The sequence below is a fragment of the Eptesicus fuscus genome, chromosome 8, assembly GCF_027574615.1.
Source record: "Eptesicus fuscus isolate TK198812 chromosome 8, DD_ASM_mEF_20220401, whole genome shotgun sequence".
In the NCBI taxonomy this organism is placed as follows: Eukaryota; Metazoa; Chordata; class Mammalia; order Chiroptera; family Vespertilionidae; genus Eptesicus; species Eptesicus fuscus.
The window spans coordinates 72,574,429-72,595,369 of record NC_072480.1 but is presented as its reverse complement, the minus strand read 5'-3'; the positions used below and the strand labels follow the sequence as shown (position 1 = coordinate 72,595,369).

Here is a 20,941-nt window from a genome sequence, read left to right as displayed (position 1 = left end):
GATGTTTATGCTATCTAGAGAAGCATAATTGCAAACAACATTTTATCTAAATAAGTATAATCGCAAACAATTTTTAAAATCACCACCTCCCAGTTTTGCAAATGAGAATCTGGGCAGAGCTGTCCATTGTGGAAGCTATTCACCACATCAGTCCGTCGAAATGTGGATAGTGAAATGCTGTAAGTGCACTTCCAGAACACAGACTAATATTTGTTGGACTAAGATTCCTAATAGTTAACAGCTTCATTGTGATGGTCTACACCCGTGGGTCAAGTCATGAGAACATAAGATGACAAAAATATATTAGTTCAGATCCTAAAAGCAAAGCTTCAGAGTTGGATCACCCCACCCATCACTTCCCATGGCCCCACACAGACCCTAGACCCTAGTCTGCTATTCTTGAATTAGATACAGATGTCCAATGTCCTGGGGTCCAAGGTAGTGCCTCAAACATGAGCTATTAAAATTCTTTGGGAGTTAGCTTATGATATATATTTGTCATTCAATTCCATTCACTTATTTGGAAGTTAAGCATTTTATACATCTATATATCTATATCTATATCTATATCTATATCTATATCTATATCTATATCTATATCTATATCTATATCTATATCTATATCATATATATATGTATGTATGGATATATATATATCCATGTAGCTATTTATATTTGTTTAAAACAAAATATCAGTTGTGATATTTTGAAGTATTCAGAATTTTCACTAAATTACAAGTGGTATTATATCTTCTATTTAAACTCAAACTTCTTCAGAAAAAATCCTAATTTTTTTTCTCACATATAGTAGATTTGATTCAAATTACAGTTAACATTTTTAAAACTTTAATGGTATAATTAGGAAGTACCTATGATAGATAGTTCTACTTATTATTTTTCTTCCTACATGTGTTTGTTGTCCATTTAAGGTCCCATCTTTGCTGCTCCAAGAATATACCAACATAATTCTACTAAAGATTTTCAAGCTATAACAGCAGGAAAAAATCTTACCCACAGATTTTCAGGTATATAAATACTCAGAAATTAAGGCAACTCCAAGAAACATAAATAGGTAACTAATCTATGTTTCTCCACAGTTTATAGTAAATATTGATTAAGCTCACTGTTCTTCAAAATTCTAAATTTAGTTGAAAACAAATAGTTAAAGCTTTTAGAAGACTGGCCTTGTCAATTGTCTTATTTTTGTATATTTAATGCTAATTTGTGAGACAACCTTAACATGATATATTTGGTCAAAATCTTTGATGATTTTTTAATTGGTGTTTCCATTACATGATTATTGATTTGGTAGAGGGTTCAATAGGTTAAAGAATCTTTAGCAAGCTGGTATCGTTATCAAATTAATGCTTTAAAATTCCCATCTGGCAGCAGAGGGCAGAGCTAGGGTCAGGGAAACTGACAAGAAACATGTTGAGCTAACAAAAAAGGGAAATGCCAAGAAATAGCATAAGATAGAGAAGATGAAGAGAAGAAGGTAGAGTCAGTACATTTATGGAGGTAAAATTAGCAAAACTTGGTAGATCTGTTGGATGCACAGAAGAAAGGAAAGAACAGCGAAAGCAAAGGTTGGCTTGTTAAATCCTATGCCAGGTCCTGCTTTAAGAAATCTAGGAAGAACAGGCTTGGAAAAGGCCAGAAGAAGAGGAAGAAAATGACAGATAAAACTCATGGTCAGAGACTCTAGAAGAAGCAAGTCATTTAAGACATGAGTAATTTTTAAAAATCCAATGAACTTGGTGAGAAAGAAAATTGGGGTGGCTGATAACAAAATATCTCTAAAAAGTTCAGATTTTAAAGTCAGGTATAACATGTAAAAGGAAGGACACATGATCAAAAAACTGTTTTGGAAATGTATTGTCCAGCTCTTACTATCAAGTTTACTGTCAGTGAGCTTGCCCATTAAAATGCCACGGATAATGATGACAACCAGATAGTTAATATTGATTCTGCACTGAAGGGGTGCCAGGCACTAAGGATGTGAATTATATGATCTCCATACTTGAAGAGGTAGTGCTGTGATCATCCACATTTTAAAAGGATGAACTCGAGCCATTAGAGGAGAAACAATTTGCCAAAGCACTCACAGCCAGGGGAACTTTGTAAGAATGCTCAGAGCAAGCAGTGCTATCAAGAACTGTGTCATTCCACAGATTTGGTTCAGTGTTAATAGATGCTAGGAAGCAAAACTGCTTCTCTGCTACGTTTCCCCCAAAGAATCTTTCAAGGGAAGCAGGTAGAACAACATGGAGCAAGGGAGGCGGAGTTCCAGACAGCTGAGGACATGATAAGAGAGCATTAGGTCCTTGACAGAGATTGAGTCTCCAGGTCCCAAGATGGACAGAACTTAAATGTCTGATTGCAGAACCAATTTCAGCTATCTTTGAAGAATCACAGAGAAAGTGAAAGGGCAAAGCCACAAGTGCCAGAAACTTCAAGTAGACACACTTGATTACATTTTCATGTAAAATTGTAGACTGGAATTATCAGAGGGTAGATTTAAAAGCCCTTTAGAAAAAGAGGTGGTAACGATTTCTAGGGACTCAGCATGGGTTCACTTCGAAGTCATACCTCATTTGCTTTCTGACGATTTTACTATCCTGGCAGCTCAGGGGATGACATGAACATGGTGTATCTGGGTCTCATCAAAGCATGTGGCATAGCCTTATTTAATGTTCATGGAAACACAACAGGATGACATGACTGACTGATAGTAAAATTGGATGAAATGTAAAGAAGAGAATAACTGTTAAAAGAAAAAGTGGTGATTAATGTACTGATATCAGCCTGAAAGGAAGTTATTAGCAGCAAGCCAAAAGGTTCTGATATGATTAAGTCCAGTCAAACACTTTTATCATTCACTTGCTTGAAGGGATAGAAAACATGCTTCTCAAATTAGTGAGTGATCTAACAATTGGGAGGAAAAACTTACTACAGCAGATGACTGCATTGAGATTCGAATAATTCAGATGTGCTGGTGTGAAGCTACAATAATGTCAAAAACTTCTTCCATAGAAATCCTTCAAAGCAAGGTAGATACCATCAGTTCAAAGGAGGTAAGGATTTCTGCTTTTACCATAGTGAAGTGAACTGGCATTGCTCCTCCTTCTTTAAGAAATAACTACAAAATAAGAAGCAAAACAGAAATAAGTAAACCTCACCTTTGATGAAACAAGAAAGAGATGAAGAGGAGGAGGAAGAGGAAGGAGAGGAGGAGAAGAAGGAGGAGGAGGAAAAGGAGGAGGAGGAGGAGTAAGAGGAGGAGGAGGAAGAGTAATAGGAGGATAGATTGTCAAAAGCGATTGGATGTCAAACATGGAAAATATGGAAGGTGGGCACTGTGGTTTCTGATGCCAAAAAAAAAAAAAAGAAAGAAAGAAAGAAAGAAAGAAAGAAAGAAAGAAAGAAAGAAAGAAAGAAAGAAAGAAAGAAAGAAAGAAATCAACAAAGTCCACTTCTTTAAAGAAAAATGGCAACTAAGAGGGCCAGGGCCAGCCTCACATTCACATGATGGAAAGAAGTTGCTTGAGCTAGCCCTAGGAGCTCCCCCAGAATGAGTATGGCTCTGAGGAAAAGTGGCTGAGGAAGGGACCACACAAACAGAACTTGGTAAATTAGATATAATGAATAAATAACAAACACATTAAAACCATAATGAGATTCTGTTCTGGGCAAAGTTCAAATTGGCAAAGTTCACTACATTTTGTAATATACTGTATTAGCAAGGGTGTCTTGGAACAGTTGTTTTCATACTTTATTTGGGGGAAATGTAAATGTGAATAACATTTAAGGAGAGCAAGTTGACCATTTATCCAAATTTAAGATGTGCATGATCTTTGATTGAACAATTTCACTTCTAGAAATTTATAATATATTTACATGGTGGCAAATGACATGGAAAACATAGTAGGTAAAGTATTATTAGATTATAAAACAAATATAAAATAAATTTGTATTAGTCCATACTTACAAAAACAAATGATTGCATAAATAAACAAGAGAAAAAAGATAAATCTCGCATGCAGAAGAATTCCAAATAATTTCTATAGATTCTTCACCCTCAACAGGGGGAACGTTACTCACCAGTTTACAGGTAAGAAACCTGATGAACACTACCTGACCCAGATGATCAATGTTAACATCAACAGTGATATGTCATATTGGTAGTATGTATCTGGGATACAATGAGATGAAAATAATACTTTATCTTTGGGATAATCCTCCTAAAAATCCATAACTCCAGTCTAACCATGAGAAAAGCATCAGATAAATGCCATGCAGAGATATTCTACAAAATGTCTGCCCTGTGGGCATCAAATAAATAGAAGGGAAGTCTGAGAAACTGACACAGTCAAGAGAAGCCTGAGAAGACATTGGCAGCTAAATGCAATGTGGGATCCAGAATGAGATCCCAGAAGAGAAAAAGGCATTAAGTAAAACTAAGAAAACCTAAATAAACTAGGGGTTTAGTAAACAATAAGGAATCCATACTGATTCATTAATTAACAAGTGCACCCTACTATTGTAGATGTTAATAACAAGGGAAACTTGGTGTGTTTGTATATGGCATCTCTCTCCCATATTCCTAATTTTTCTGTATTTCTAAAAGTGCTATAAATATAAAAGTATTTGAAATCAAGGGGGTGGGTAAATATGGAAATCACAACATAGCAAAATCTGGGAGATGCCACTAAAGCAATGCTTAGAGGGGCATTTTTAGCTTTAAAAGTTACATTAAAAAGGAAGAAAGTTTCAAAATCAGTGATCTAAACTTCTACCTGAAGAAGATAGAAAGAAGATCATTCAAAATCAAAATAGTAGCCTTAAGAAAAAAGAAAATGGATATCAAGAAAATAAAAAAAAAAACAATAGAGAAAATCATCATTGAAATAAAAGCTGGCTTTTGGAAAAGATAAATATAATCAGCAAACTTGTAAATAGATTTATAAAGAGGGAGAATGAAAGAGAGAACAGTTCATATCATTTTCATATGTATCTATCAGATGCTGCTGTTGTCTCTCAATTTTTAAGAGATTTTTACGTATTAGGGATATCAGCTCTTTGTCTGAATTATTTGTTTAGAATACTTTCTCTCAGTTTTCAATCGCCTTTGTTTATGGTGAGTTTTTAACATATAAATTTATTGTATATTTTATACAGCCAAATGTATCAATCTTTTAATAAATAAGAATTTTGAGGCATAGTTAGAAAGCTTGTCTCTACACCAAGTTTAGAGAGAATTTACCCATTTTTCATCTGGTACATATATGATTTATTTTATTACTTTTAGTACTTTAATCAATTTGGGATATAATCTTAAGTATAATGTGAGATATGAATATAATTTTTTCTTTTTCCTAATGGCCACTCATTTGTACCAACTCTATTTATTAATAAATCCATCTTTTGTCCAATAATTTGGGAAGCTGTCTTTGTTATATACTAAATTTCCATATGTGCTTTTGTCTAATTCTATACTTTACATATATTTTCCACTGATATATTTGCCTATTGCCATGCCAGCACTATATTGTTTTAATTATAGGAGATACAGTGTATGCTTTAATATATATGATAGAGCAAGCCCCTCCTTCATTTTTTTCAGTAGTTTCATGGGAATATTTCCATTTCAGTTTTCCCATATAATTGCATTATATTGTCTACCACTATAACTTGTTAGTATTTTCCTTGTTGTTAGGTCTTTTAATTAATAAATAATTAATAAAGGATCACTAAAAATCATTAATAAAACACAATAATCAGTGTTTCCTAATTTAAGAAATAATAATATTATTTTCAAAAGTGATCTTCCAGAACTTGTGTGCCAAAGAACACACTTTGGAAAAAATGTGACCTTGTTGATCCCCATCTTCCCTCTGGTTTATGTGTGAATAATAGTCATCCTGCAAGAAGAACACAAACACTAATTAGTGTTGGAGTCAGAATGGAAGTCTTCACCTCTGTACCCTTATTCTCCTGGTAGCTTACCTCTCAACGCCATTTTCAGGAATTTCATTAGGAGATTTCAACAGCGCTCTCACAATACAAGCCCAGCTAATTGGTGTGGCCATCTTCAAAATCAAACTATTTGGAAAAGGCAGCATGTTCTTATGGAACTACTGAGCATGATGAGTAAAGGCTCACATGAAAGAAAGACTTTCAGCAGTAAAAGCTACTGACATCTTGACAAATTATTTTGAATGTGTTTTCTTTATTCCTTGTGAATTACCAAGGTTATATAAGTTAGAATATAGGAGAAAATGAGTTGTTTCCTTATTTTTCTTCTTTCCAGGGATAAAAGAGTCAGTACAGAAGATAAAAATCCCATGGTCAGGAGTGTGACTTTTTATGAATTGAATTCTAAGAATAGAATCACTGCAACTGGAATTGCAAAAGACAGAGACAGAAAGAGGAGTGCACATTAAGCAAGTGGCTCACCTCAGTATCTTTGGCTGGGCTTTTAGTGCAATGAGTTGGCTCATTTTCAGGGCCAACTTTGCATTGCCTTCAAATCAACAGGTGTATTAAAGCTACATGGACCATGATTTGCTTTTTCCTGAGAGGATTTGATTACATTGTCCTTCACTCTCTCAATAGGCATAAACATGTTTACCACCAAAACTAATAACCCAGTTTTTCTTATCATCTGGAAATATCCCAGCCTTTATCAGTTGCCTTAGGAAATGCCACTAAAATGTGTCAGGTATATAGTAATGAACAACCTGAAATGAAGGCAAAGACACCCAAAATGTGACACTTTTGCTCTTTGCCATGTGTTATTGACCTTGTACTTATCTTATTATATCACAGAATCTGTTAGTTTACGTTGTGGGCTTGACTACTTTTTATTGTAGCAAAATTAAGCACTTTGTTAAGCATTTACCTTTGGTCTTCAAGGTTTGCTCCTCATCACCACTTCTCTACACAGAGACCTGCTTATAGTCATAGAACATTTTGCAATTTGACTCAAGATCCCAAAGTTTCCTTTGAAGCTCTGGGCCTTGGGCTCCAATGCGGTCTCTGCAGTCCTGACCTGATTTTCTTTCAAATCCCTTTGGCTATGTATGTGTCTACTGTCTGCTGGCAGATTTATTCTGAATCTTCAGGCTTAAATGCATTTTTCTCAGGAAAAGTTGGCCATAACGTTGCATTAATGAAGCTTGTTCATTTAGGTTATGTGGGGTTCTTTTCTTCCACTGATGTGCATATTTAGCTCCCATTAATGGTGAATTATGTGATCATGTTGACAGAAGAATAGATCCCTTGGGCTCCATGTGTAGAGTAGATTTGTTAATTGGGAAGTACTTAAAAACAAACATACAAACAAACAAATACCCCCACAAATCAGGAAAAAAATAAACATGTCTTTGGAAAGAAAAACAATTTTTTGCTGACTTGGATAGTAACTGCTTTGGAGAGGACGCCAAAGTATAGTTTCCAAGTATTATGGGATGTTTCCCCCAGTATAAGACATCAAGAAAGATGTGTACCATAAGTTGTCCCAGCCTCCTGATTTTTCTCTCAATTTCTTCTTGCCACAGTCTCCTCAGATAAAAACAATTTTATTTGTAGCTACACTGCCTGTGATGAAGAAAGGGGTATCATCCCCTTTTCCTGCCAGAGCATCCCTTTGCAGACACAAATGTACACCAGCCGTGCTCTTATCTCAATAGAGCCTCGGCTCGGAGGACTTTCTCTACTGGCCTTTAATTGTCTTCAGTGACTGCTCCAAAGATCCTGGCTAATTTAAGATCCCTTCCCTGCTATTTCCTCAAATTTGGTTGTAGCAAATGTTCAAGCCTCCAGACTTCCTCTGGACAGCTTGTTTCCCTGCTCCCGGGCTGTCTCATGATGATTATCGTGAACTGGAACATGTGAGTGATAATTTTACACACACCATCCACATAACATAGGGTCAGTTTTCTGAGTCATCCTGTTCCTTGTATGGCATGTGACACTGCATTGCAGTTTATTTGCATTTCGTGGACTCTTTGATTCAGTTGAAACACATGAATAATGTTCATTATGAGGCACAAAAGACTCAGGTCTGCTCCCAAAAAATGTTTTCTGTCTCACCGAGGCTTCCTCAGGATTAGATAACCTGAACTGGTGTGACAACCTGCACAGATGGTGTTGGCAGCTGTGGGAACCAGGTGCAGATTTGGACCGGCTTCAGGAGGTTGACGGTATTGTTACCACTATGTACACACTCTCCAGAGAGGGGCACAGAAGAAAAGGAGAGTGGGCCGGAATGCCAGCTGTCCCTAGGGTCTGCTTGGGTTGGCACACTGCTGATGTGACCTTCTTGTCACCTGTATAAAAGCCTGGCCTTGTCACTGCCTCTCCCAGCCCTGAGATGTCACAGGAACCACAGTGGGGATAAAGACAGAAAGTTAAATACTCATCAGAAGCATAGAAAATAGTAAGCAAATGCTCCTCTCTCCCCTCCCTATCCCAGTCTCAATTAGAGATGCAAATATATTCAAATGTTCTGCCTGATACACCCTAGGGTGGTGCTGGGAATGTGCTGCCCTAGGCAAGATGGGGAAAAACCCACCTACCCTGTCACAGCAAACAGACCCTCCCATAATAGAGTCACTAAAACATTTCGCTGCCCTAGGCAACCACCTGCTCTTCCTGCAAAATCCATCCCAGGCACAACTTAATTCCTCTCTGCCCAGTGGATCCATATCATAGACAATCTAAGGTCAGGCAGAAAAACAGTTTAAATGCATTCTAATATAAAACTGAGTGTTTACCCCTAAAATTGCCTTTATGCTATTCTTGTGAAACCATGGATATTTAGTAGTTCTTTGCATTACTGTCATATTTTCTGTAGGATTACACATTCTAGGTGACTAGTTAAGGAGAAAAAAAAGAATGATGCTTGAATAAGATTTTTACCAGAAACAAATTTTAGCTCTTTCCCTGCTTTCTATCACACCCAAAGGTAGTCAATATTAGTAGGCATAAATAAAGATAAAAGGGACATAATCGGAAGCACTTGATTCTGATGAGTCTAGGAAGGAAGAAAAAGTAGGAGAGAGTTAGAAATAAAAGAAAAAGGAGGGATGTGGGCTTGAAGAGAGGAGAATAAAAGATCAGCTGTGGCATCACCTCACTTCAGTGACACTGCCTGGCCAGAGTGAAGAGGCTCAGGCTTTATTGGGGAACAGTCCTGTCACCCCCTCAAGCCATCCTCAAAGGGATCCTTGCAGTAGCATGAGCATGATTCAGCGTGAGCTGTCCCCTCTATTTTCTGTTCCCAAACTCCTCTAGCCTGTGCTTTCAAGGGGTTTTAAAAGCTGAGGTCAGACACCTGTTCTACAAATTATGACTGCTATGGAAAGTGGCTTTTATAACCTCAGTAAAGAGCTGATGTATACAGGAAATTCAACACCCCCGAAGCTCCACGCCTTTCTGACACACCGATGCCTTGTATTCTGATATGTCGGTTCAGAGTCATGTTCCAAACCCTGAAAGTCAGGGGTTGAAATGACAACATTTCCCAGTCCACAAGCCTCCTTCATCACGTTGGTTGGGTAGTGTTGCTATAGTAACCTCCAGCCTGTTTTATGATACTCGGATGGTTACAGAGCACAGGACAATGGAGAAAAGATCAGGTTGCAAGGCCAGCCGCCTCTGTCAAACATCCTGTGTGATGAACACCTAACTTCCCAGCACAGAGTGGTTTCCTCCGCTGGGGAAGGAGGAGAGTACACAACGCCACAATACAACACAGGTTTGCAAATATTGATTGCAAACATCATCAAATCATCGTGTTTGAACTGTACTTTTGTCTTTCTGAGGCGCTGAGTCGGTTCCCTATTCTTCACAACTATTGTCCTAAGTGTCGAAGAGAAGAAATGCCATCTGTGAAATTATACTTTTGTGTTTAGATGGAAGAATAGACACAGTGACTGAAAAACACCGCCTTCATTTTCCATCTGCCTTTTTGCATAGCTGTCTTTAGTGAGCAGCAGGAAGCAGCTAAACTAGCCCCGGTTGGTCAACTGCCAGCAGCAGGCTGGGACTCCAGGGAAGAGGGAGGCAGGAAAAGTGAAGAGCACGTAGACGTGCTGAGGGATGCCGTGGCCTCCACACAGTGTTCTAATGGCCACAACCACTATTTGGATCAAAGAAGAAGTTAGGCAGTACTTCTTGGAAAATTAAATTGACTCAGAAAAATTAAGAACATTACACTTTAGGTTGAACCATCTGGTTCAGAAACAGATCCATTCTTTGATTTTAAAAGGCCACAAATAGTCTGTTTTTGAAACATAATATTTATGCCATGATTATGGTCATGTCCAGCACAAACAGGAAAGGAACCTGATTAAATTTAATGTGAAAATGATTACCTGTTTGTGGCTTACATCACTATTACGTCAACAGCTTGTCATCTTGCAGGATGAACAATTTGGTACATTAAAAAAAATCTAGGATCATTGCGAAAGCAAAGTGATTGTTAATTAAGATTTGAAGCAATAACAGAGATGAGAGCTTATGACTCATTCAGGTCAAAACAGATTATGAATCTTGAACGTCGGCATTGATAATATGGCACACATTGTTTTCTAAAGGCTACATAGATGGATAGTTCACTGTGCTTGCTTAAGAGCTAACTAGCTGTGGGCTCTGGGCTGCTCAGCCTCTCAGGGACCCTCTTGTGTATCTGTAAAATGAAGGACTGGGCATTGGTGATTTTCCATCTCTTCTGTACTTAGAATCATATGGGAAGTATTTTTTAAATATATTTTTTATTGATTTCAGAGAAAAAGGGAGAGGGAGAGGAAGAGAGAGAGACAGAAACATCAATGATGAGGGAGAATCATGGATCAGCTACCTGAGCCCGCAACCCAGGCATGTGCCCTTTGACCGGAATCAAACCAGGGACCCTTCAGTCCACAGGTCAATACTCTATCCACTGAGCCAAACCAGCTAAAGCTTTGGGAAGTATTTTTAAAAACAAGATGTTGGAATCCAATCCCAGACAAATTGAATTAAAATCTCTGGGCGTGAGACCCAAGCGTTCGCATTTTTCTATAGGCTCTCTAGATATTTCCAACTGCACCCAGGATTTAGAACTACTATACTAGACAAACCCAAAATCTCTATTAATACTAAAATAATGTGTTCTGTGGAGTGGTTCTCACAATTCAGGGTGCATCAGAATCATCTGGAAAGCTTGTTAAATCACAGATTGCTCAGCCTACCCCTTCAAGTTTCTAATTGGGACTTAGTAATTTGCTTTTCTAGCAAGTTTCTGAGCAGTACCGATGTTATTGTTTAGGAACCGGGCTTTGAGAACCTCAGTACCAGAGTGTATTTACACAAAAATACACATCTTAATGCACAGCACAAAACAACTTTACAATTTAATGGTACACATGGTAGGCTGGTGGTATAATTTTGCAACTCAATGATTTTAAATTGCAGAATCTCCAAATCAAATGATTGCATTTTTGTAGTTGGTTAACAGTGACACAGTCACACTGGTATGAAGGTGTGACGTTTCCTGAAGATATACTTTCCTGAGGGGTCTGATAGGCAGTTCTTGAGCTTCTTTGCCTTCAATTTCTGATCAACTCTGGACCATGCCCAGTGAGTGACAAGGCTTGCAGTAGTTGGAGCCACACTGAGGTGATTCAGAGGCTCTAAGTAAACCATTATCAGCGCAGTTTTGTTGTTATAACATCTGTCCAGGACCAAAATATCTCTAATGCATCCAAGGCACTGGGGTCATTTTGTTCTCCCAGTGCTGCTCCGCTAGCACCATCTCCAGAATGAAGGAACCATCCATCTACAATGGTAGAACCTGTGGATCTTTCCTATGATGCCCATACACTGAGGCTTTGCATTTTCATTGCTCAAGTCTTAACCAAAAACTGGCAGACATTTGGTTTTCCTGCCATGATCTCTGCTCTTGTTCCTATTTTACTCATTGGCCTCTGGTCTCGGGTTTAAGGCTAGCATAAACATAATAAAAATAGTGCAGCCTCATTTGTACTGTTTACCATAACTTCCTAGTTCCCCACTTCTGGATACCTGGGAAGCATCACATTTTCTGGTCTTGCCATGGCATTTGGGCCATGTGAAGGTGAATTATGCTCTATGTGCCCTTGTCCTTGTCGGATTGGCCATTTGATTGCTGTTATGAAAATCCTGAAGAATGGCCCTTTCCTTCTGTCACCTTTGTAAGCAATGATTTTTTATTTTATTTTTAGAGTCTCAGTTGCGGAATGAGAATTATGCTGGTATGAGAGGACAGGCCCCAGATGGTGGGCGATAGGCAAGAAGAGTGAGAAATAAACCCTGCAGTTGTGAAGTCTCAGAGACCCCCAGGTTGTTTGCTACTGCAGCCAAATGGAAAGTATCCTGACATAAACTCCATGAGGTCATATTGCCTTTGCATATATTCATGCCAGTGATGAGCTATTCCAGTCCTGTGAAGTCTAGGGCACTATTAGTATCTCTGCTCTCATCTCTTCTTTTGGTATACATTCCTGCCTTTTTATTTCCACCAGGATTTTGACATTTGCTACTACTCTAAAAATCTGAATACTAATGAAGCTCTTTAGTTTAAAACTAATGTCGAGAAGAGAACATCCAGTTCAAGCTGTGTTTTCTTAATTTTCACAGTTAATTTTTCCTCAAGACAGTGTCACATGGTAACAGATGCAGAAGAGACCTTAGGAAGACTGGTGGACTTTGATTTCAAAGGTCTGTAAGAGTTTCGACAGATTGTCAGATTCTAAACCAGCCCATGCTCTGGACTCTGTAGATTCTATGGTTTCTGATCTGTGCTGAAAAAAGGACCACGTGGTGATAAATATACACCTAGTGTCCTCTGCCCTGCTGCTTCTTTCTATAAGGCTGATTCACCACCACAGCTGGTTCTCTGAATAACAAGTTTGGAGGAAGAAGTGTTTTGAATTAGGATAAGACTTGTACATTTAATATGGGATTCAACCAGATGTCCTGATGTCATAATTTTCTGAGTGTTTCCTATATGCTAGGCTAGGTGAGTTAGGAGCTTGGCATGAGTCAGTGAACCTTCTGTGAGATAGAAATATTGATTCCCATTTTATAGATAAGGAAACTGAGCCTCAGGAAGAGCAGGCATGTTCAGGTCAACAGCAGGGGTAAGTTTGGAATCCAGGTCCACTTGAATACAATCAGGTACTCTTTTAAGGACCTGTGTGGAGACCTAATACTTCTTAGATTTGAGAAACAGAGCCCCATCTAGATACCGAACCAGTGGAGGAGTTTCTGTAGTTACCCAGCTCTAACTACTAATATCGCCTCTCTTCGGGAAATTTAAGTCAGAGATAATGGTGGGTGAGGGTGTGACTGGGTAAGGAGAAGAAAAGTTTATCCAAATTATATTATATTAAAAATGGCTTATTATAGACAATGGGAAGAGGAATGTGCTAAATTGACCAATTGCTCTAAAAGAGAGACATAATTGGTTCCTCTTAAATATACAAATATGGAACCAAAACCTACATTATCTTACCATATTTCTGAATTTGAAAGTGCACCTATATGCCTAACATTCAAGCAACATTATTTTTTTTCTTTCGCCAAGAATGTTGGACGTATCCCATAAATTTACAAATAAGTGGAGAATTCTTAATAGACTATAAGATCTGACTTCTGCAAGAGGTTTTAGTAAAAGTCCAAACTATAGTCCTGGGTATGGGAATTTAATGTTCTTTCCAAAGCCTTGAATGAGTGTAGACTTACCCCAAGCAGTTATCATAAATAATAGCTCCTGTGACTATTCTTGTTAGTGACAATCCATGGAAGATTATTTTCTCTGAAGTCATTCTGTCTAATTGACTTTAGAGATCAGTAATGGGCACTTTCAAACTGTAGCCAAAATGGAAATCATGACCCACTCAGCCGTGCCATAGTGGGAGCAAAACAGAGCAGCCTCCATAGAGTACAATTATCTTAGTCTAATTTGCAGGGGCATATGTCTAGTTTCATTTTCTCCCCAGATAATCCCATACGACAAAGCTTCTACAATGGAGAAAATTCTACAGTGGAGGATAAGAGGCCAAGCTGTGCTCTGAGGATTCACCTGTGGGATGGCAGGCTCCATGTCCGGGTGCTGTTTGCCTAAGCTTCAAATTCCACGAAGGAGAGAATGCAGCCCAACCCCAGCTCCCTCTCAAAGTAGGAAATGTCTAGCTAATTATCAGCTTCCATTTGACCAATTCATTTGAGAAACAAAATTAATGCTTGTGAAATGTGGGAGGCATCTTTGTTACCCTCTAAAAAGACTTGCTCATCAAAACTTATTATCTACAAAATAGAAATAAACCCAGATAAAGGTCTTAAAAATGATTAGGGCAGGAGAAAGGAGAAAAAAATCAATCCTTTGCACTGAACCAACGTGGAAAATAAAAATTGTTTTCAATTTCCATCTCTGAATAGTTGAGTTTTACATACAGTTTTGGTTTATTTGGAGAAGGAAATTACTTTTCAAGCTTCTGTTACATTTTGGAAGTGAAGGAAACAGCTGAAAGTGAGAAAACAATATTCATTTGTGTGAACGATAACAATTGGCATTCAATTCTCTAAAAAGGAGAAAACTAGTGTCTTTACTGAGTCTCTAGTTGACTAACCAGAGGTGAGGTTGAGAATATACCATATTCTTCTAGCCACAATACGTTACAACTTAAAATGATGTTTAGTGATACAGAAGTGCAACCCAAATAAGTATGAGCCAGGCAGCTTTTGGGAGAAATCATGGCCATACATCCAGAGGCCATTCTGCAGACTGCCATATCTGTGCTCTGTCTGCCAAATGCTGTATTCCTTTGGACTGACTTTATGCAAGCAGATCAGCAGAAGCTGAGCACACCCTGCTCCAAGCTCAGTGGGGCATTGACATTTATGGGATGATAATTTTGGTCAGTTGAGCTATTTATATAGCCTAGAACCAGTTTCTATTATTTAAAGAGATAATAGTTTAAAATGTGTAGGAAGTTGAATTTTTTACCTTCTATTAACAGAATATGCAGTTCAGAAGTACCCCAATTTTAGCCACATACACACAACTGACTAATTAGGGGATGACAAAGTATTATAATTTCCTCTTGCTTGTCAAATATTCCTGATTCAGTATAGTATTTTTTTCTATATTTCAACATAACCAAAGAGTAAAACACTCATTTATCATTAACAAATTTTCATTATTGTCTTGCCTCTCACTAGAACTCATACAATTATTTCCAGTGATGATGTCTGAATCTGGGTAGAGAAACATTTGAAAACATTTTAGATAATTTTGGTATTCCTCCCACTTCAGCCATAGACAAAACTTTTCAGCTTTTGTAAGAATTAGTGTACTAAGTGCATAGTTACCTAATACATTGAAATAGAACTGATGAACTAATGAATATGATGAATACTCTCCTCTTCCTCCTCCTCCTCTTCCTCCTTCTCCTCCTCCTCCTCTACCTGCCGCTGCTGCCGCCTCATCCTCCTCATTCTCCTCCAACTCCTTCTTATGTCTAGCAATGAATGAAGCATTAATGGCTACAAGTCAATGCACCAGGGTAACCCTACATGACAGTAGATGCGTTTTTGGCGCTTCTGTTGAGACACACCATGGTGTTCTGCCATGGAATGCATTTGTGCCTTTTATTTTCCACCTGAAATTGCACCCTACTTTCAGAACACTGCCTTCTACAAAATGGAAGAGAGTTTTGTTTTTTCCATTTATTTTGTATTAGCCATTAGTAAAATAGTACATAGGATAGCTTCTTTTTATCATCTTGACTGCCTCTGTCTAGTCATCCCAAATGCCTTCTATAATGATAGTTATGAAGAGCAAATAAAGATTCTGGTTGCCTACAGTAGCTAGAAAAAAAGGAAAACCACAAAATGAAAAATTTCTCCACTCGTATGGCTTCTTGATTTTACATGACTCTAAAAAGCTGATTTAATATATTATTTCCCCAAATGTACTAGATATCTTTCCAAATTAGCCAGAAGTTTTTGCATTCCACATGAACAACCTATTCACTGTACTACCAAGAAATTAATATGTATCAATATGCTCCCTTGGTATTCAAGAAGCATCCCAATTGTTATTATTCAGTATGAACTTTAAAATAACAAAATAGCCATTTGGTTTACTTAGAAAGGGGTGGGGGGAGAGATTTATTTTAAGGGATTAGCTCACAGGATTGTGGAGGAACACATCCAGAATCTACATGGTAGACTGGCAGGCTAGAGACCCAAGGGAAAATTGCACATATGGTCATTTCTGACTTTAGCATCATCAGTATTATTATCTCCTAATAAGAGGCTCAAATCACAAACATGCCTTTAATGACTCCCCAGGAAGATCCTAAACAGATGCTGAGGGTTCTCCTTGAAGATCTGTATACCGTGGATCCCACCACACAGGGAGGGGCTACTCAAGAGGTGCTCCCAAGACCCAGAACCCAGCTGTGTTGGGATCTAAAGCCTCATTTCCAATGTACAGTTCTCAGCAAGAACCATGACTCATCTGGTGGATGAACTGAACATTTTTTTCCTACAGAGTCTGGGACATAGCAGTCTTACCTGAATCGTATGCTTGTAGTTTTTCATAAACTTTTACCACTGGACATGGGAGAATTAAGAAATATACCAGACACACTATTCCCTGCTTCTACTGTGTAGAAGCAACCCACTTTCCCTTTAATAATCAAGATTGATTATCCCAGCCAGTACAGTAATATCCTCCTTTGACTGGCATTGGTTCACTGGCATGAGAAGCAAAAGTGGTCAAGAGACAGTCTCAACTTTCATTTAATGGAACCATTGTGGGCCCTAGAGGAGGCATTTCTTCCTTGCAAACTAAGATCTATAAATAATTAGAGTCCAAAACTGCAAAGACAAGACATTATAATTTTAGCAGTAGGGTAATAGAGGGGAAGGGAATTAGGGATTCAAGTCTACCCTGATTCCCAGACCCCCAGACCTGATCCTGGCTAACAGAGAAACATGACCATATCTTGGTTGACAACTGAGAGAACATATTATCACATCCTGTAAGACAGGAGCCCAGCGACACACTGTGTGGTCACCCAGTTGCACCATAACTAACCTTTCAACAAGCTATTAAACTGCCTTATCAGGTCAGCTGATTCAAGGTGATGAGGTATTTGATAAGTGAATTCCATGAGCAAGAGAAAATTGCTATACTTTGCTTGTGGTAATATGAGTTTCCTAATCAGAAGTCATGCTGAAACATGAACTATGACTCTACTGACCAGAATATAATGTAACCCTGAGATATGAAAGGATAGGCAGATTGCTGGCCCTACCAGCTGAAAGCAGCATCAGCCTCTGGTGGTCCTTATTAACAGGTCTAGAAAAAAAATGCATCATCATATTAGTCACTATATGCTAGGTGCCCAGGAAGTGGAATGAAACCACATTTGGAATAGCAATTGTGGTTGGAGTCACCATTTGATGAATTTTATAATGCCCTGCTATCATTTCCCAAGGTATGCACAGGCCAAAGAGGTGAGTTGAATAAGGATCTGATAGGAATTGACATCCTTTGCATCCTTCTAGTACTTGATCATGGTACTAATCTCTGCTACTGTGACAGAAAGGTGGTATTTCATTGTTTTCATATTTTATTTAGTAGAGGAAGAGACCTTAATCACCATATTGAAATTAATCTTCTCTGGTTTACATATAGCTACTTAAAAGCTATGTCCATTTTATAAATATTTACTTTCTTTATAAAATATATATTTCTTGATACTTTTCAGTTTTTCAATATGATGATTTATCTTTCTTCAAGTCTGCAAGCTTTTTCTATTATTCCTTCAAATATTTCCTTATCCCCATATTCTCTAAATCTCCATTTGTAGTTTATTCTAGACTTTTTAAATATATTCTACATGATTTTAACAAAACAATCTGTGCTGTGTTTTGGATGAAATTTTCTATTATAGTATCCATTTTACCAATTCTCTTTTCAGCAGTGTCTACTCTACTATTTACCTCCTCTAGTAGAATTTTGATATCAATGACTGTATTTCATTTCCAATCAGTTATTTTTTATGTCTATTTTTATTTAATAATGTCCTCTTCTTGTTTTAGCAGTACTATTCCCTCCCATGTCTTTTATAGCATTTTATACACTTATTTTAGATTAATTTTAGGTTAATTATTTCTATTTTCTTTGGTACGAATTCTCCCAGTTATCAAATTTGATTACCAACTTTCATGACAATGGGATTCCTTGTACTCTGTGAATTTTGTTGAAGAGTTCCTTTTACACAGCAGATTTTCATGTTCATGTTTTTTTCTCCTCAGCCTGCTGCCATTCTACACCCTGAAGCTTGTCTTATTTTAGGAATTCTCAACCAGATTGTAGGTTTCCACACCTACCTGCAATGCCATCTAGTTTCCATTCTTGCAAAGTTGTCTCTTATTTGTCCATCTGCAATATCAAAGAGAGAGACAGAGTTTTTTCAGCCTCAATTCATTTCATATGGGTTATTTCCCACTCCTTGGTTTCACACAAAGCTTGTTTTTACTGTTTGACAATGCTTATCACCAATTCTTTCATGGCATTGAGGTCCCAGCTTCCGGTGTGCATATATAGGCCTTGCTTCCATAAATAACATGATTTCAGAGCTTACTTCTCTCTATTCTTGATCCATGGAAATTTTCTCTTGTTTTGGAGTAAAGATAGGTATAATTGCACATTTCATTTATTATTTTTATATATGGAAAAGAAATGGGAAAGATATCATTTCCTCCAAAATGTCATTTCCTATTCAATTTTCATTTATTTTGAATCAAGGAAACATTGCACCAACTAAAGTGATATAGGTGGCTGACTCTAGAGGCAAATCCAATTAATTAATTAATTTATATATATGGCATATATTTTCAGCACTCATAATGTGCCAGACTCTTATTAGTCTTTGGGTAACAAAGATTAAATAGACTGTCATCAATAAACACAACTCAAACTGACTTAAGCAAAGCCCTGGCTGGGTAGTTAGTTAAGTAGCATCCTGATATACCAAGGCATGAAAGGGGATGTAGAAATGCAATTTCAAAAAAAAGTGTTCAATACCTGGTCAGGTATCATACAGGAATCAACCAATGAATGCATAAATTAGTGGAACAACAAATCAATGTTTCTCTCCCCAACCAGGCCACCCCCCAAAAAAAACACAACAACAAATCAATTTAAAAAGCTGACATAAACAAACAAACAAAAATATTCTATTTATATCACTGAAAAGTCTTCAGGAATAGCTGGATTCAAAAGCTCAAAGTCCTGAAGTTTCTGTTTTGCATGTCAGCTTTATTATTGCATGTCTGGCTTTCTTACAGCAGAAAACATGTCCTGAGAATTCCAGGATTATATAGCTTTATTGTTCAGAAAGAAAGAGAGATACTCCCTCTCTCAAAGCAATCAGGGGTGTGCAATTTTTCAAATAGCAACAACTCTTCATTATTTTACTCCCTCAACCTCATACTCCTCTTTGTTCTATTGAACAAATACATTTTCTTTGAAAATGCATTTCTACATCTCCTTTCAGACATATACCTTACCTAGTTTATTGTATTATGCTTGTTTTCAAAATGTATATTTGAACTTCTTTTAAAATGTGGATTTCATTTTACTTATAGGGTTTTTTTCTGTGTTTCAAACTGAACACTGCAATCACTTGTTAAATGAATATTATCAATCTTTGGTTATTTTTGAGCATAAGGGTCTTCCTGCTATGTGATCCCACAGTAATTTCCATAAGGACAATGGCTGGGGGTGGGCGGTAAAGTCTTAGGCTTTAATGAGGCATAAAGAAAACTTGAAAACCCAATGAGTTAAGAAATGAGGAGTTTAGGTGTGAGAATCTCCTACTGGTGGCTGTCAGCCAGCCTCCCTCAGGTTTTCAGCATGCAGCTAAGTAAACAACGAAAGGCATGATCCAAATCTCTGAGCCTGGGGTCTTATTTTCATAATAATGGGGCCATGTGATATATAACTCTATCTACATATATAAAAGACTAATGTGCTAAGTGTCCTTCCCACTGTCTGACCGGTCACTATGACACACACTGACCACCAGGGGGCAGATGCTCAATGCAGGAGCTGCCCTGACATGCACAGAGAAATGGCACCGCGGACTTGGCACTGATCAAGCAACACTTGGCTTCCCCCAAGTGGGACACAGGCCTCGCCACTACCCCTGAGTGACAGCCCACCACTGCCATGGCACAAAATGTGGCCCACAGCCCGCAAAGGGTGGCTGCGGGCACTGGGTAATGATGTCACACTTTTGTTGACATTATGAAGCTAAAATTGTCGACAGAATATGTCTGAAGATTAACTATTGCCACAACGTACCTCTGAAGTCGAAAGAAGCTGGTATCATTGACAGAATGTATCTGAAGATCAACTATTGGCACAATGTTCCTCTGAAGCTAAAAGAAAGTGACATCGTTGACAGAATATGTCTGAAGAACAGTCAGCAACAAGTACTACCAATACTGGTAGGAACTGCCTTCATAATGAAAATGAGGTAAATGAGGATGCAATTATCGAACACAGTTGTGGTGGAATGACTGTCACATATCAATTTTGCCTATCCCTGAATTTCTCTGATGAAAAACCATCTGATGGAAATTTTACTTGATGTTGTAGCAAAGGCAACATTTTTCCAAATGATATATAAATTTTCCAGAATACCCAGCATATTTTTTAAAATTAATGATAAATGAAGATTCTGACAGTAAAAATTTCATGGAAAATATTTGTTGTTATTGTTTATTTATTAATCAATTTATATATTATTTTCATGCACATTATACTAATTTCCTTTCATCTCTGACACTTCTATTATAGAGAAGGGGCGAATAGCGATATTAAAATATTTCT

At 37.7% G+C, this 20,941-nt stretch overlaps 1 long non-coding RNA gene across 1 annotated transcript; it reads right to left on the bottom strand.

The window, feature by feature from the left end:
* Positions 1-5,875: 5,875 nt before the first annotated feature.
* On the bottom strand, positions 5,876-20,489 carry LOC114232397 (uncharacterized). The gene is made up of 4 exons (XR_003618454.2): positions 20,411-20,489; positions 18,433-18,484; positions 6,007-6,102; positions 5,876-5,921 (listed from the first exon to the last, which is right to left on the bottom strand). It is a non-coding gene; the product is annotated as an uncharacterized LOC114232397 (long non-coding RNA).
* Positions 20,490-20,941: the final 452 nt, after the last annotated feature.